Raw genomic sequence first — 15334 nt, 5'->3', positions numbered from 1 at the left:
TGTACCAAAAGATAAATTTTTATTGGTCATGTATTATTTTCTTAATATATTATACAACATTAAGTTTTTATGCCATACTTAAATTATTCGATAAGAGTTTGATGACAAGTTAAGAAATCAAAAATAGAAGTTTTATCTTCAAAAGGCAATAAATTTTAATATTCATTTAATAAATATAAACTAAAATTTTTATGTTATAAAATAAAAACACTACAAGAAACATCGTTAAAATCGACGGCCAAATCGACGGCTAAGCCGTCGATAATATTAAATTTCGACGGCAAAATGGACGGCGGAGGTGGTCGCTATTAAGCTTGTCGATTTTTCAAAATTCTAATAAAATCGACAGCTTGCCTTGCCGTCGATAATAATGTAATAAAATCGACAGCGTTTTTGTCTATAATATGAGTTTGAAAATTCTACATTATTCTTACTAAAATCGACGCCATTTCTGTCGATATTTGATTCAATTAAAATCGACAATAGTTTCGTCTATAATATGCTTAATAAAATCGACAACATGCCATCGATATTTGATTCAATAAAATCGACACAGTTGCCATCGATTTATTAATTTAGATACCAACAAATTCTTTGTCTGTATTTTTTTTTTCTATTTTAAATTTAAAAAACGACAACTTTTTCGTCGATTTTAATAGTTATATGTTTTAATTATTTTTTTATTTGACAAATAGTAAACAATTAATGCAAATAAACTTTTAAATATATAAATAAAATTTATACAGAATATTAGATAACAAGACAAATAAACTTTTAAATATAAAAATAAAATTTATACTAAATATTAGATAATGAGTTTACAAACTTATCAAAATAATAAATAATCCTCTAACATAAAGACTCAACATAAGATAAATAACTAAACTTAGACTTATATTCGTTTAAATTGCAATCCACTAATAATACAAAATATTCAAAGTAAAGTAATTAAATAAGACTTTCGGTTGCCTTTGCTTCCCTTATACTAGACCATATAATTCATATAAGATAGATGATAGGAGTGAATCTTGTGTATTTCTTGGCTATGGCCTATGGCCCTCAACACAAGGGATACAAGTGTTTAACTACAGCTAGAAAAACAATACCCAGCACACATATTTTCTTTAATTTGATGAGACTAACTTCCCTTTCAAGATATGTTTTAGTACTAAATATTCTGACGAGGTCATTGCTAGCTCTTATTCACCAAATTCTTCTCTCATTATTCTCTCTAATGGTGCTAAACCAGTCTTAGATCATCCCTGAAATGTCTCATCACCATTGGGCACCTTGTTTGGATCACAAATTCATCTTCAGACCTCAAATAGTCCATCGTTTGTAGAATCTGCACCAATTCAAAATGAGATCTTAAACACTAAAATTTCCCAAAAGCATCTACTTAATCGAGATTGAGTAGCCAACAACTCAAAATTGTCATCCTATAACAACAAGGTTGAAGAATAGAGTAAAATTGTCATCTACTTAATTAAATATTCAAAGTAAAAAATATTTCTCAAAATAGCCACAGTTTTCTTCGGAATCAAAGTAAAAAGTATATAAAAAATTCAAAATCACTTCAAAAAACAACAACAACAATAGATAAAACGAAAGAAAAAGAAAGCAAGGGAAGGAATGGCGCCAACCTTGCGAATGGAATCTAGGGAACGAAAGTGGCGGGATTAGAACAGAACTAAAAAGAGGAATGCTAGGGGACCAACAATTTTGGTATTTTGTAACCATCAATTGGCCATCAATAGTATTTTTAATGGTGTGAGATTACATCTAATGGTAGGAGATCACCCACTTTTGTTTTGATGGTTAAGTGCTGGCCAAAAAACACAAAAGTTGCTGGCCCCCTAAACTTTTCCTTTCAGCAATTATCTGTTGAGCAATATTAACATCTTAGTCTTTCTTCCCTGAAAATATAAATAATTATGCAAAAAAACTTAGAATGAACTAACCTCTTGTATAGGTTAACATCAGTCGCCACGCTCCAAATATAATGGCTAAATCAGATGCCAAAAAATTTGAGGAAAAGAATGAGAAGAAAGCAGATAAGTCATCCATACACTCGTCGTTTCTCTCTTTGAAGATGTAATGATTGGAGAAATTTGTAAGTTTGGAAAAAATTTGATGGGAATGTGGCAGAACTCGAGAAAGAGAATGAGCAAGTTGAGAGTTACAACTGAAGGCCTCAAGAGAAGAGTTAAGACAGCGTTTCGGCAGATTCAAGGTTCTTTGAAGCCAACATTAAGCTGAATAGTAATTTACTAATTTCATATCTCATCTTCCTACAGTTTCTTTTTTTTTAGAAAAAGACATTTACATTACTCCTTCATGTGTCTATATTCTATATATTAATCATTTAACGTATGAATTTGTACAAACAAACAATTAATTTAGAAAAGGGAGGGAGTAGTGTCACCAAAAAAAAAAGGGGGGAGGGATTGCTTTATTCAGTTGCACCTACATTTTCGTTTTTCATAATAAGCGACTCTCGAGCCATACCATGAGAACATGATGAACTCAATTGCACCGAAATGATCAACTCCACAAGCCTCAAAAAATTTGAGTGAAATAATGGCCAAGCTTTATTCAAAAAAAGAGAACTGGGTAGTTATCATCATCCTGTTGCTTTTGACAATATCGAATGAAGAACTAAGATAAATAATAAGAACCCTGTTTCCAAGTCCATATGCCGCGCGAGGTAAAGTCTCTTTCAAACCAAATAATGCTACACATATATGATATATCCTATTGTATAATAAATATCGGTTCTTCAAATTGTCAAAAATCAAAATATCAATGTGCTATCGCCATAATCGGTTCAGTCTACAAAATGATATTTTGTTATCCCATAATCAATACATGTAAATGTATTCCAAGGTCGGACTAAGGTATCAGGGCACAGCCTAATATTCAGAAAACATCATAAAATAAGACATCAAACTAACTATCCATCAGACTAAAACAACTATGGATATGATGAAATTTGAAACTAACCTACAGTTGGAGAAGTAAAGCTCCTCAAAAATTTAATATGTAAAATCTAAAGCAGCAGTAGTAGGAAGAAGCTCTACATACAGGAATCAAATATTACCTCATGTCTGGTGGGACAATGCCTATGTATCATAAGATCTAAGCCTGACAGTGCTTCCATGATTCAGTTCCAAACTAGCAGATTAAATTGCACTTTTCTTGCTCCTGAAACTCTCCTTCATCAATGCATAATTTTTTTAGTTTTCACTATAATTGACAAGATAGAAGTCACAACCATAGTTTTACTCTAATTGCTATTCAAAATGATTGATTGAATTCAGCACTCCAAGTTGTAAAATAAAATACCCACTCCATTTAAAATAGTTACACGGGTGGATTTCACATGCTCGAACCATGTTAAAAGCCTTAATATAAGTTGTGAAAGACAAATAACATATAACTAATTTTTAACAATTTACTTTAACTATACTACATATTAATATCCCTAATAGTTATTCTATCAATGTATAAACAAGAAGTCTCTTTTTACCCTCCAAGCAAAAACCAATAAGTTTCACCAGATTTTCATGGTGAAGTTGCCAGAGATAATTGACTTCTGTCTGTCAACAAAAGGACACAAACCAATGAAATCGAATCCGAAGCAAGATAAATGAGTTAAAAGGAAAATATAAGCTATAATTTAAGGTCTTTATTGTACATATGGTGCGGAATTTATAACCACAAATTAACCGGCAAGTACACCGGGTCGTACCAAGTAATACCTTAGGTGAGTGAGGGTCGATTCAACGAGAATTGATGGACTAAGCAATAATGGTTAAGTGATTTACTTAGTTAGACAAACAGAAAATGGTGTATGAGAGTTCAAAAAGCATTAAACAGGAAACTCAGAATATCAGAAGACAGGCAATAAATAAGTTGGGAATAAAATATGGAGAAAGCAGTTAAGGTTTCAGAGTTATCTATTTTCCGGATTGACTTTTCTTATTAATTTATTTTAATCATGTAAGATTTAATTCCTGACAAACTATATATGACTAAACCCTAATTCCTTAGACCTTTTTAGTCTCCTCTAAAATTCATCAATCGCCAATTCCTTGGTCAATTAATTCCAATTAGAGGGTGAAGTTCAATTCTAGTTATATGCCACAGAAATCCTAATTACCCAAATATAAGAGGATTATATGTCACGTATCCCGTTAAATCCAGATAAATTAGAAATTTAGGAGAATATGTTTTCAAGCTGTTGTTCAAGTAAAGAGCTTTTCCAAGTTATACAAGAACTCAATTAGAAAGATGGTCATACTTCCGTTACACCCAATTTCATAAAATAAAGAACGAAAACAGTTCTTGAAATATAAATCAGTACATGAATTAAAATAGAAAAAATAATAGAATCAATCCATATAATAGACAGAGCTCCTAACCTTAACAATGGAGGTTTAGTTGCTCATGGTTCAGAGTGGAAACTAGAATTCTCTTAAACTGTAAATTGGAATGAGGTGGAATAATGCAGAAGAAAAGTTTCTTTTCTCTTTTATATCTAATCCTAATTAATGTAAATTATATTTTCTAAAACTAAAATAATATCTTTTCCTATTTTTAAATAAAAAATAAAGTTTAAATTAGAATTAATTAATAATCCGTGCGAGCCTTGTAAGCGTGGGGACCACTTGGCTTCACTAGGATCCATGCCTAACTTGGGGAATAGCTGCGCCTTACTTGAAGGATGTAGGGAGTTTTGGCATGTTGAACTCACATGGTGCGCCTTACTTGTAATGTCTTGCGCCTAACTTGAAGGGAGGGGGCTGATCTTGCGTGAGAGTTAGTTAGGCTGTGCCTAACTTGGTTGGAATGCACACCTTACTTGGTGGGAGAGGCGTGTCCTACGCCTAACTCAGACAAAGGCCTTCCTTGCTGCGCCTTACTTGTAATGTCTTGCGCCTAACTTGAGAAATCTCAAGTTAGGCGCAGACTTGGGAGAATTTATGGAGGAGAAGTATGAACTATTATATATCGTTGGAAAGATCTGGAAGTTATCTTTCCAACACCACTAAAATCACGTCAATTGGACCTCTGTAGCTCAAGTTATTTAGGTTTAAGTGCAGGGAGGTCAGGGTTGACAGCATCATTCGCATTCTTCTCTTTTTCTGCAGAAACTCCGTCAAATCCATCCGAATGCTACCTAAAATAAATAGAATTGCACACGAGTCAAAGTAGCATCTATAGTGGCTAAAAGATAATTAATTCTTGATTAAACTCAACAAATTAAATGAAAATTCACTAAGAAAAAATAAGAAAGATACTCACGCATCACAACACCAAACTTGAATTGTTGCTTGTCCTCAAGCAACCAAAACTAATACAAGGTTAAGATGTGAATTTGTATGAGAAGTGAGAGTTCAATTATACTCATGTCTCTTCTTAAAGTGAGATTTATCTATTGCAATTTTGAACAGTTTTGGCATCTCACTTTCCTTTGAATCAGAGGAATGTCAATGTCATTTGAAATTAGAATCCGGATCATATTATGAATTCTCTGATCTTTATACTTCAATTTAATCCTTGAACACAGCAGATATGCTTAAATTCTCAACTAACTGGTGCTTTCCACCTTGAGCATAGCCGTGACTTTAAATGTTCTATCTCAAGGGTTAATTGACACAAGAACACCACAAGCACTTAACTGGGGAACTCTTTTGAAGTTCTGATTTTTCTATCAGCTACTCCCAGACAGTGGTGCTCAAAGCCTTTGGCATACTCTGCTAATTGCAATTGATCTCGACTCTAAATATTTTGTCTCAAGGATTACTTGACACAAGAACACCACAAGCATATGACTAGGGAAACAACTCTTTGAGCTTTTAATCATGTCTGACCTCGCTAGTCATTGATGCTCAGAGCCTTAGACCTTGCTTTTATATCCTTTTTTTCCTTTGCTGTTTCTTTTGCTTCAAGGATCAACTTTTACAAATTTCAGAAAATTCATAATAGTTCTCTAAATTCCTTTTCCTTATACATCAACATTCCTTGATTCAAATTCAACATGTACGGTTTATGTCATGCATTCAGAATCACAAAGAATACCACCACATTTGATTAAATGAGACTACTCTTAAAAAATAAACTCAATTTCTGATGCATTACATCTTTTTCTTCTTTTTCTTTTGGATTCAAGCTCAGTGAGCAATACATGAGACACTTTTCAGAATTAAAAATGAATAACAAAATAAAAATAACTAATTTAATTAGAACCTAGGAATTAAAATAACAAAGGATCATGTAGAAACCAAGTAAAATAGCAGAAAAAAGGAATATAACATAATAAGAACGGGAGAAAATATAGAATGAAAGAAACTCAACCACCTCAGTTATCCTAGTGGCCGTCTCATTCTTCAAGCTGTGCTCCTCCGTGAAGATGATTCACCTCCTTTTGGTGCCATTAAAATAAATAGAAAAGTCACAAGCGAAGCGACAACACCAAATTTAAAAGTTTGCTTGTCCTTAAGTAAGAAAAAACTGAAAATAGGGAGGGACATAAAAAAAATGTACGGAAGAGTAAAAATAAATATTAATAAAAAAATACTAAGAAAAAAATATTTTTTTTTTTTTTTTGGTTTGATGCAAGATTTGGTTTGGAAATCAAATGAATTGATTTTGGTTTGATGCACTTGGTGCCTAACTTCATGCATCCTTCACAACCCGCGCCTAACTTCATGTATTGTAATCCCCCTGGCACCTAACTTCAGCCTTTCGAAGTATGCTAGCTATTTCTGGGCCTAACTTGCTCTTCTTTGCGCCTAACTTGTTCTGCGTCTTCACACCTTGCGCCTAACTTGAAATTCTCAAGTTAGGCGCAGACCAAGCAGACAACAATCTTCATTGTATGCTTTATTGTGGTGCCTAACTTGAGAAACTTCAAGTTAGGCGCCAACCCTCCTGAGAAGAATGCTTCTTTGCACATCGCATGTGGCGCCTAACTTGAGATTTTCAAGTTAGGCATCACCTCATCTGAATCAATATACTCTCGGGTGTCCGAAACGCTGTATTCAGGAACCTGTTTCTGTTTCAATAACTCTGCATGATCTAAACACACGTAAAAGAAAGGAAAAACAGTAAAAACTCAACTAAAGCTAAATAAATAACAAAATTAAACCAACAGAAATCAACTAAAGGATACGAAAACATCGGGTTGCCTCCCAACAAGCGCTTCTTTACCGTCACTAGCTTGACGGTTAGCTCCTCTAGGGAGGAGGATTATAGGGGCTAAGCTCTTCTTCCCTCACTGTGAATCTTCTCCCCGTGTCCTCATAAAGTAGCTCAATATGCTCCAGAGAGAGGATTCTATTCACTATATAAGTGAACACTGGATCGCTAGTCAACACCACCTTCATTCCTGGGGAGAAGTCATCAATAGGAATCTTTTTGTTTCTCCATCCCCTGGGTACTTTCTTCTTTTTGGGAACCTCTGCCTTGGTGGATGATGTATTCTCGACACCAAACTTAGGTTTGATGTTAGGAGAAATTTTATTGGTTGTCACCAAAGGAGGTTTGAGCTGCAAATTCTGTTGTGCATCATCAGGGGGTTCTTGAATGTTTGGATCAATAAGCTCAGTCTGCATGCACCTCTCTTCTTCACCTGCTGAATGCATATCTTTGAAGACATGAAAGACTAGTTGTTCATTATGCACTCTAAGTACTAATTCTCCCACTTCTACATTATTTAGAGCTCTTCCAGTGGCTAGGAATGGCCTTCCTAGAATTATAGAGGCATTCTCATCCTCCCCCGTGTCAAGAATCATAAAATCTGCTGGGAGGAAGAACTTACCCACTTTGACCAAGATATTCTCTACTAATCCATATGCAGGCTTTATAGATTTGTCTGCCATCTGTAATGCTATCCTTGTGGATTGTGCCTCTTGGATTTGCAACTTCTTCATCATAGATAAGGGCATTAAATTGATGCTTGCTCCCAAATCACATAACGCTTTCTCAAAGGTGGTGCCCCCAATGGTACATGGGATTTGAAAGCTCCCTGCGTCTGGCATCTTCCTTGGCAAGTTATTCTGAATGATGGCACTACATTCCTTAATCAGGACCACTGTCTCATCTCCCTTTAAAGGCTTCTTCTTTGACAACAACTCCTTCATAAATTTGACATAGAGAGGCATTTGCTCCAAAACCTCAGCAAAAGGAATATTGATTCGCAACTTTCTGAAGACTTCCAAGAACTTTGAAAACTGCTTGTCCTTGGTCTCCTTTTGAAGTCTCTGAGGATATGGTATTTTAGGTTTGTACTCAGGAGCCTTTGGCAATGTAGGATAAGTGTCAAGAGAGTTTGGGAATGGGTTGTCCACACGCTTTGGAGGGACGTGCTCTACTTCTTCCTTCTTCTCCTCTGGAGCTTCTTTCTCAACTGGCTCCTCATTAACTTGTGCTTCCGTACTTGGCACTTGTCCACTTATCAAGGTAATAGCCTTACATTCCTCTCATGGATTTGGAATTATTTTACCAGGAAGGCTATTAGTGGTCCTCTGATCAATTTCATTAACTTTTTGTGGCTAATTGACCCATCTGAATCTCCAAGTTCCTGATTGATGCTCTGGTTTCCTGTCTAAAACTTGCCAATATTGCTTCCAAATCATTGTTCTGCTAGGGCTGAGAAGTTGCTTGCTGAGATGACTAAAACTGGTGGTTATTAAAATTATTCTGTTGAAAACCACCCTGAGAATTATTATTAAAATTTTGTGGCCTCTGAGGTTGCTCTCTCCACCCAAAATTTGGGTGATTTCTCCACCCCTGATTGTAGGTCTTAGAATAGGGATCATTATTGGGATTTCTAGCAGCATTCCCCATGTAATTGACCTGTTCAGAAGAAGATTGAGCATAATTATAATTCTCATTTGGCATAAAATTACCTGTCATGTCATAAGACTTGCATGCCACCCATCTGCTGAGTAAGTAGATTTATTTGCTGAGACATAAGCTTGTTCTGAGCAAGAATAGCATTAAGAGCTTCTACTTCCATAACACTCTTCTTCTGAGGAGCCTCAGAGTTCACAAGATTCCTGTTAGATGAATATAAATATTGGTTGCTAGCAACCAATTCAATCAGCTCAATAGTCTCCTCCAGTGTCTTCTTCTTGTGCAATGAACCACCTGCATAATTATCTAAGCACATCTTGGACATTTCACCCAAGCCTTCATAAAAGATATCTAGTTGGGTCCATTTGGAGAACATGTCCGGAGGGCATTGCCTAGTCAGTAGCTTGTATCTCTCCCAAGCTTCATAAAGAGTTTCACCATCCTTCTGCCTGAAGGTCTGAACCTCCACCCTAAGCTTAGTCAGCTTCTTTGGTGGGAAAAATTTAGTAAGAAACTCAGTAACAACCTTGTCCCAAGTATCCAAACTCTCCTTGGGTTGTGAATCTAGCCATAGCTTTGCTCTATCCCTCAGAGCAAACAGGAAGAGCATGAGTTTGTACACCTCATGGTTCACTCCATTTGTCTTCACAGTATCACAAATCTGCAGAAAATTAGAAATAAATTGATTTGGGTCTTCTTGGGGAAGACCATGATACTGGCAATTTTGTTGCACCAGAGTGACCAATTGTGGCTTCAACTCAAAGTTGTTCGCAGCTATAGGAGGCACCACAATGCTTTTTCCATAAAGATCTGCAGCAGGAGCAGAGTAAGAGTCAAGCACTCTCCTCGGTTACTCATTCCCACTCGGATTTGCCATATTGGCATTAGCAGCATTATTATGATCCATAGTGGACTCTGCAGCCTTGTAAAGTCTTGCTTGTTGCAAACGCCGCTTGAAAGTCCTTTCAAGTTCAGGATCAAAGTCTAAGAGAGGTTCCTTGTCTCTGTTCATGCGCATAAACAGACAGAAGACAAGAAAAGATAGAACTCTCTATGTCAGAGTGTAGAGAATTTCCAGTAAGGTAACCTGTATAAACAATTAAAATAAATATACTAAATAGAATAAATAAATAAATTTTGAAATTTGTAGGCAAAATTAGGACAGAAAAATTCGAAATTAACAATAAAAATAAACAGGAAAAATTGAAATAAAAATAACTAGGGGACACCAAACTTAATTTTAGAAATTAAGAAAAAATATTAGCACTAATTTATTTATTTATTTATTTTTTGAAAATAATGAAGCAACGATTAAATAAAGATCAAAACTAGAAACGTTAAAAGCTAGAAGAAAATAAAAGAAAATAAAAAAAAGGATAGGGGATAGGGGTCTGAACGAAAAATAAGAAAAAATAATAGGAGAAAAAAATAAAAAATAAAAATTAATAATGATAAAATAAAACTAATTAAACGAAAAATTATCTAATCTAAGCAATCAAACAACGAGTAGTTGTCAATCACAATCAACCCCCGGCAACGGCGCCAAAAACTTGGTGCGGAATTTATAACTACAAACTAACCGACAAGTGCACCGGGTCGTACCAAGTAATACCTCAAGTGAGTGAGGGTCGATCCCACGAGGATTGATGGACTAAGCAACAATGGTTAAGTGATTTACTTAGTTAGACAAACAGAAAATGGTGTTTGAGAGTTCAAAAAGCATTAAACAGGAAACTCAGAATATCAGAAGACAAGCAATAAATAAGTTAGGAATAAAATATGGAGAAAGCAGTTAAGGCTTCAGAGTTATCTATTTTCTGGATTGACTTTTCTTATTAATTTATTTTAATCATATAAGATTTAATTCCTGGCAAACTATATATGACTAAACCCTAATTCCTTAGACCTTTTTAGTCTCCTCTAAAATTCATCAATCGCCAATTCCTTGGTCAATTAATTCCAATTAGAGGGTGACGTTCAATTCTAGTTATATGCCACAGAAATCCTAATTACCTAAATATAAGAGGATTATATGTCACATATCCTGTTAAATCCAGATAAATTAAAAATTTAGGAGAATATGTTTTCAAGCTGTTGTTCAAGTAAAGAGCTTTTCCAAGTTATACAAGAACTCAATTAGAAAGAGGGTCATACTTCCGTTCCACCCAATTTCATAAAATAAAGAACGAAAACAATTCTTGAAATATAAATCAGTACATGAATTAAAATAGAAAAAATAATAGAATCAATCCATATAATAGACAGAGCTCCTAACCTTAACAGTGGAGGTTTAGTTGCTCATGGTTCAGAGTGAAAACTAGGATTCTCTTAAATTGTAAATTGGAATGAGGTGAAATAATGCAGAAGAAAAGTTTCTTTTCTCTTTTATATCTAATCCTAATTAATGTAAATTATATTTTCTAAAACTAAAATAACATCTTTTCTTATTTTTAAATAAAAATAAAGTTTAAATCAGAACTAATTAACAATCCGTGCGAGCCTTGTAAGCATGGGGACCACTTGGCTTTACTAGGATCCACGCCTAACTTGGGGAATAGCTGCGCCTTACTTGAAGGATGCAGGGAGTTTTGGCGTGTTGAACTCACATGGTGCGCCTTACTTGTAATGTCTTGCGCCTAACTTGAAGGGAGGGGGCTGATCTTGCGCGAGAGTTAGTTAGGCTGTGCCTAACTTGGTTGGAACACACACCTTACTTGGTGGGAGAGGCGTGTCCTGCGCCTAACTCAGACAAAGGCCTTCCTTGCTACGCCTTACTTGTAATGTCTTGCGCCTAACTTGAGAAATCTCAAGTTAGGCGCAGCCTTGGCAGAATTTATGGAAGAGAAGTATGGACTATTATATATCGTTGGAAAGCTCTGAAAGTTAGCTTTCCAACGTCACTAGAATCACGTCAATTCGACCTCTGTAGCTCAAGTTATGTAGGTTTAAGTGCAGATAGGTTAGGGTTGACAGCATCATTCGCCTTCTTCTCTTTTTCTGCAGAAACTCCGTCAAATCCATCCGAATGCTACCTAAAATAAATAGAATTGCACACGACTCAAAGTAGCATTCATAGTGGCTAAAAGATAATTAATTCTTAATTAAACTCAACAAATTAAATAAAAATTCACTAAGAAAAGATAGGAAAGATGCTCACGCATCAACATACAAGCCATTCCTTGTGACCTTGGAAGCTTTCTGGCTTAAAACTCTTAATGGCCACTACAATCCCACTCCCCGGTTTTGTTGGAGCATAGTTGTTTCCATCAATCCATCCCTTGAACACACGCCCGAACCCTCCCTCTACAATTAAATTTTCTCGCCGTAAGTTCTTAGTGGCCTCCTTTAGATCATTGAAGCTGAAGGACTAAATTTTAGGTAAAAATAAATTGAATATATATAGATAAATTTTAGTATGTTTATACATACACGAGTACAGTAGCTGTGAACATAAAACATATACTCTCATGATAACTCTAAACTAACTTCACAACTTCATATACTAAACTGAAAACATGATTATTAAACTACATACATTAAACTCAGTTAAGTTAGAATAGATATGAGGTTGAGATCTTGCACTATGATTCTTTAAATTAGGATTAAAGCATTGTGATTCTTTCCTACCATTGAATTGGTACCAAAATGGACGTTATAGTGGAACTGGAACAAGCATTTCACCGAGTCAGACTAGGCCAATTACTATAGATCCAACAACCAAGATGTTCTTTCTTATTAGTAACCAAGGATATATTAAATCATTGCACTAGTAACCAAGGAGATATAGAGGGATAGAGGGATAGAGTTAGATAAAAACAAGGAGATATTAAATCATTGCATTGTTAACTAAAAACAAAAGAGATATATCATATCATTAAATGAAGCTAACACACTCAACTCACCTCTACTCTGAAGGCACACTCCCCCAGCTTACCTTCTCTGTGTAGCAACTTGATTGCTGCCAAAGTACCATCACTTAAGACTCCTCTGTACATCAAACCAAACCCTCCATTACCAATGACATTTGCTTCACTGAATCCATTTGTGGCCACTTCTATCTCCTTATATGTGAAAACTTGTACTCCTTTGAATTTAGGTGCTACTGGTGACCTACTAAGGTTTCCTCCTTAAAGACACCCTCCCTTCACATCTGAAATTAATATTTCCAAGCATTTATTCATTAGCTTCTATGTCTTAAACTTACCCCTTATAAGAATAAGAATGTTAATACATTTAAGGACATATCTGAGTTAATGTTGGCAGCATTTACTTTATGTGCTATTGGGAATGCATATTCATGTAATGATCTGCATAAGCAGTTAATTCATGCCTAGAAATACATAAGTACTATGCAAATGAATTGAGTGTTTGCAATTTACCTGGACTAGAACTAATGCTCAACTTTGCTGAAGCAATGAGTCTGCTGCTTATGTCATGAAGCCCTCTTGGATTCTTATCCTTGCAGGCTCCATTCTTGTTGGAAGACTTTTGTCGACAGAACAAGAATAGGACAAAAAAATGGTGAGAAGTATGGTAACTGTAGTGGCCGCTGCAATGGCTATGAGAATGGTTTTGCAGGGGAGATGAGCATGGCTATGCTCATGATTTTCTGAATGCAATTGGTGCTGTGTGTAAACAGCTATAGAATGTCCATTCTACCAACATATAGCCTGCAAAGTCCAAAGTTTCTACTGCTATATAGCCAATCTAGTCTATCAATCTAGTCTACCAATATATCAATAACAGTAAAAACTCAACAACATAGCAAGAAATTCAACAAAACAGCAACAGCAACAATAACATAACAGCGACAGCAACAAAGACATAGCAAATTACAAAAAAATAACTAAGGCAATAACAACTCAACAAGACAGCAAAGGATCAGAGAACAGAGGACCTACCAAAATGACAAAGCGAAGCAACAGGAAAGACGACACGACGGGAAGTGTACTAACCCTTTATCAGCAGCTTACATCTATTCAACTCCTCTTAAGTAGTCACCTGCCAGCATTAAACAAAACAACAGTCCAAATAAACATCAAGCTGGAGAATAATTAATCTAAAAAAAGTAGGAATAGAGAGAGCATAATAATGGGGAAATAAATGCAGAAATATATGCTAAATGTTTGGAAGAACAAATAATTAAAAAATTCGGAGAACCAAGTGCGAAAACAAGAGCCCTAAAAGAGAAACAAGATAATGGAATTCGGAAGTTCAGTAACAGTAACAGAAAAAGTTCTTGTGAGCTCGATTGAGAGAGAGAAGACGTGTAAGAGAGAGCGGATAAGGACCAACGTAGGAAGAGCGACGGCGGCACGGCAGCAGCGGAGCGACGGCGGCGCGAGCAACAGGAGAGACAGTGGCGCAAACTTGAGGATTGACAGAGTCACGGTAGGAACAGAGCGTGATGGCGGCACGAGCAAGAGGACCGACGACGGCGCAACCGTGATGGAGGAACGATGGCATCGGAGAATGACAGCGGCGCTACCGTGAATTTGGGGTAGAACAAGGGGGAATTTTGTTTCTGGTGATTGGGGAATTTGGGGATGAAATGGGGAATATGGGAATTGGGTTTCTCAAATTTGGAGGTGGGAAGAGGACGCAGGTATTTGTGTTTTTAGTGATAAAAATTGACGGCATATTTGTCGATTTTAATTTATAATAAAAGCAACATCTTAAACGTCTATTTTATATTTTAAATCTACACAGTTTATTTGATTTTAGAAAGCGATATAGACCGTTTAAATTTATCGACGGTAAAGGTTGTCGATATTTTAAATAATAAAAACCGACGCCATGTTCGTCGATTTTAAAATAAAAGTATTTTCTATCCCTCGTTCGTTGACAGTGTGATGATAATAGGACAAAGGTTAATTCACCATAAAAATATCGACGAATTGGCCGTCGATTTTAATATTTTATTTTTAGTTACTTTTGTTGACAATATCGACAGCAAGCCATCGAAAAATATCGACGGCGGAAATAACCGTCGATTTTTGGCGTCGAAAAAAACGCTTTTTCTTGTAGTGAAATACCTTATTTTAAAAAAAACAAAAAAATATTAGTTGTTGAGATCCAATATTTTTTGGGTTTCACACACAATTCGCCTAATATCTCAGCGAACTGCATAACATTTCATATAATTCGCCTAATGATATGGCGAACTACAACCAAGCCACACAATTCGTCAAATGATGTGACAAACTGAATGTGGTTCATCCAATTATAAAAGCGCTCCTCCTCATTAAATTTGTGTTGCTCATACCACTCAGACACACACTTTTCCACTCTTCTCTCCTCTCATCTCTCTCACCATTTCTTCTTCTCACCATGTTAGAAATTTTTTACTCTTTTCTCTTTTTTTTTTAATTCATATTATGATTGTTGACTAAATTGTTGGAATGATTGGTAGTTTAAAATTTAAATTATGCATTCAATGTGAATATAATTTATATTTTTGGAAATTTGAGTT

The 15334-nt window shown here is 35.5% G+C and overlaps 1 long non-coding RNA gene across 1 annotated transcript; it reads right to left on the bottom strand.

The window, feature by feature from the left end:
• Nucleotides 873-1681, bottom strand: LOC110270884. The gene is made up of 2 exons (XR_002360628.1): nucleotides 1644-1681; nucleotides 873-1345 (listed from the first exon to the last, which is right to left on the bottom strand). It is a non-coding gene; the product is annotated as an uncharacterized LOC110270884 (long non-coding RNA).

The sequence above is a fragment of the Arachis ipaensis genome, chromosome B01 (assembly GCF_000816755.2).
Source record: "Arachis ipaensis cultivar K30076 chromosome B01, Araip1.1, whole genome shotgun sequence".
Classification (NCBI taxonomy): domain Eukaryota; kingdom Viridiplantae; phylum Streptophyta; class Magnoliopsida; order Fabales; family Fabaceae; genus Arachis; species Arachis ipaensis.
The sequence above is the reverse complement of the archived record's forward strand: the minus strand, read 5'-3'. Positions and strand labels throughout refer to the sequence as shown.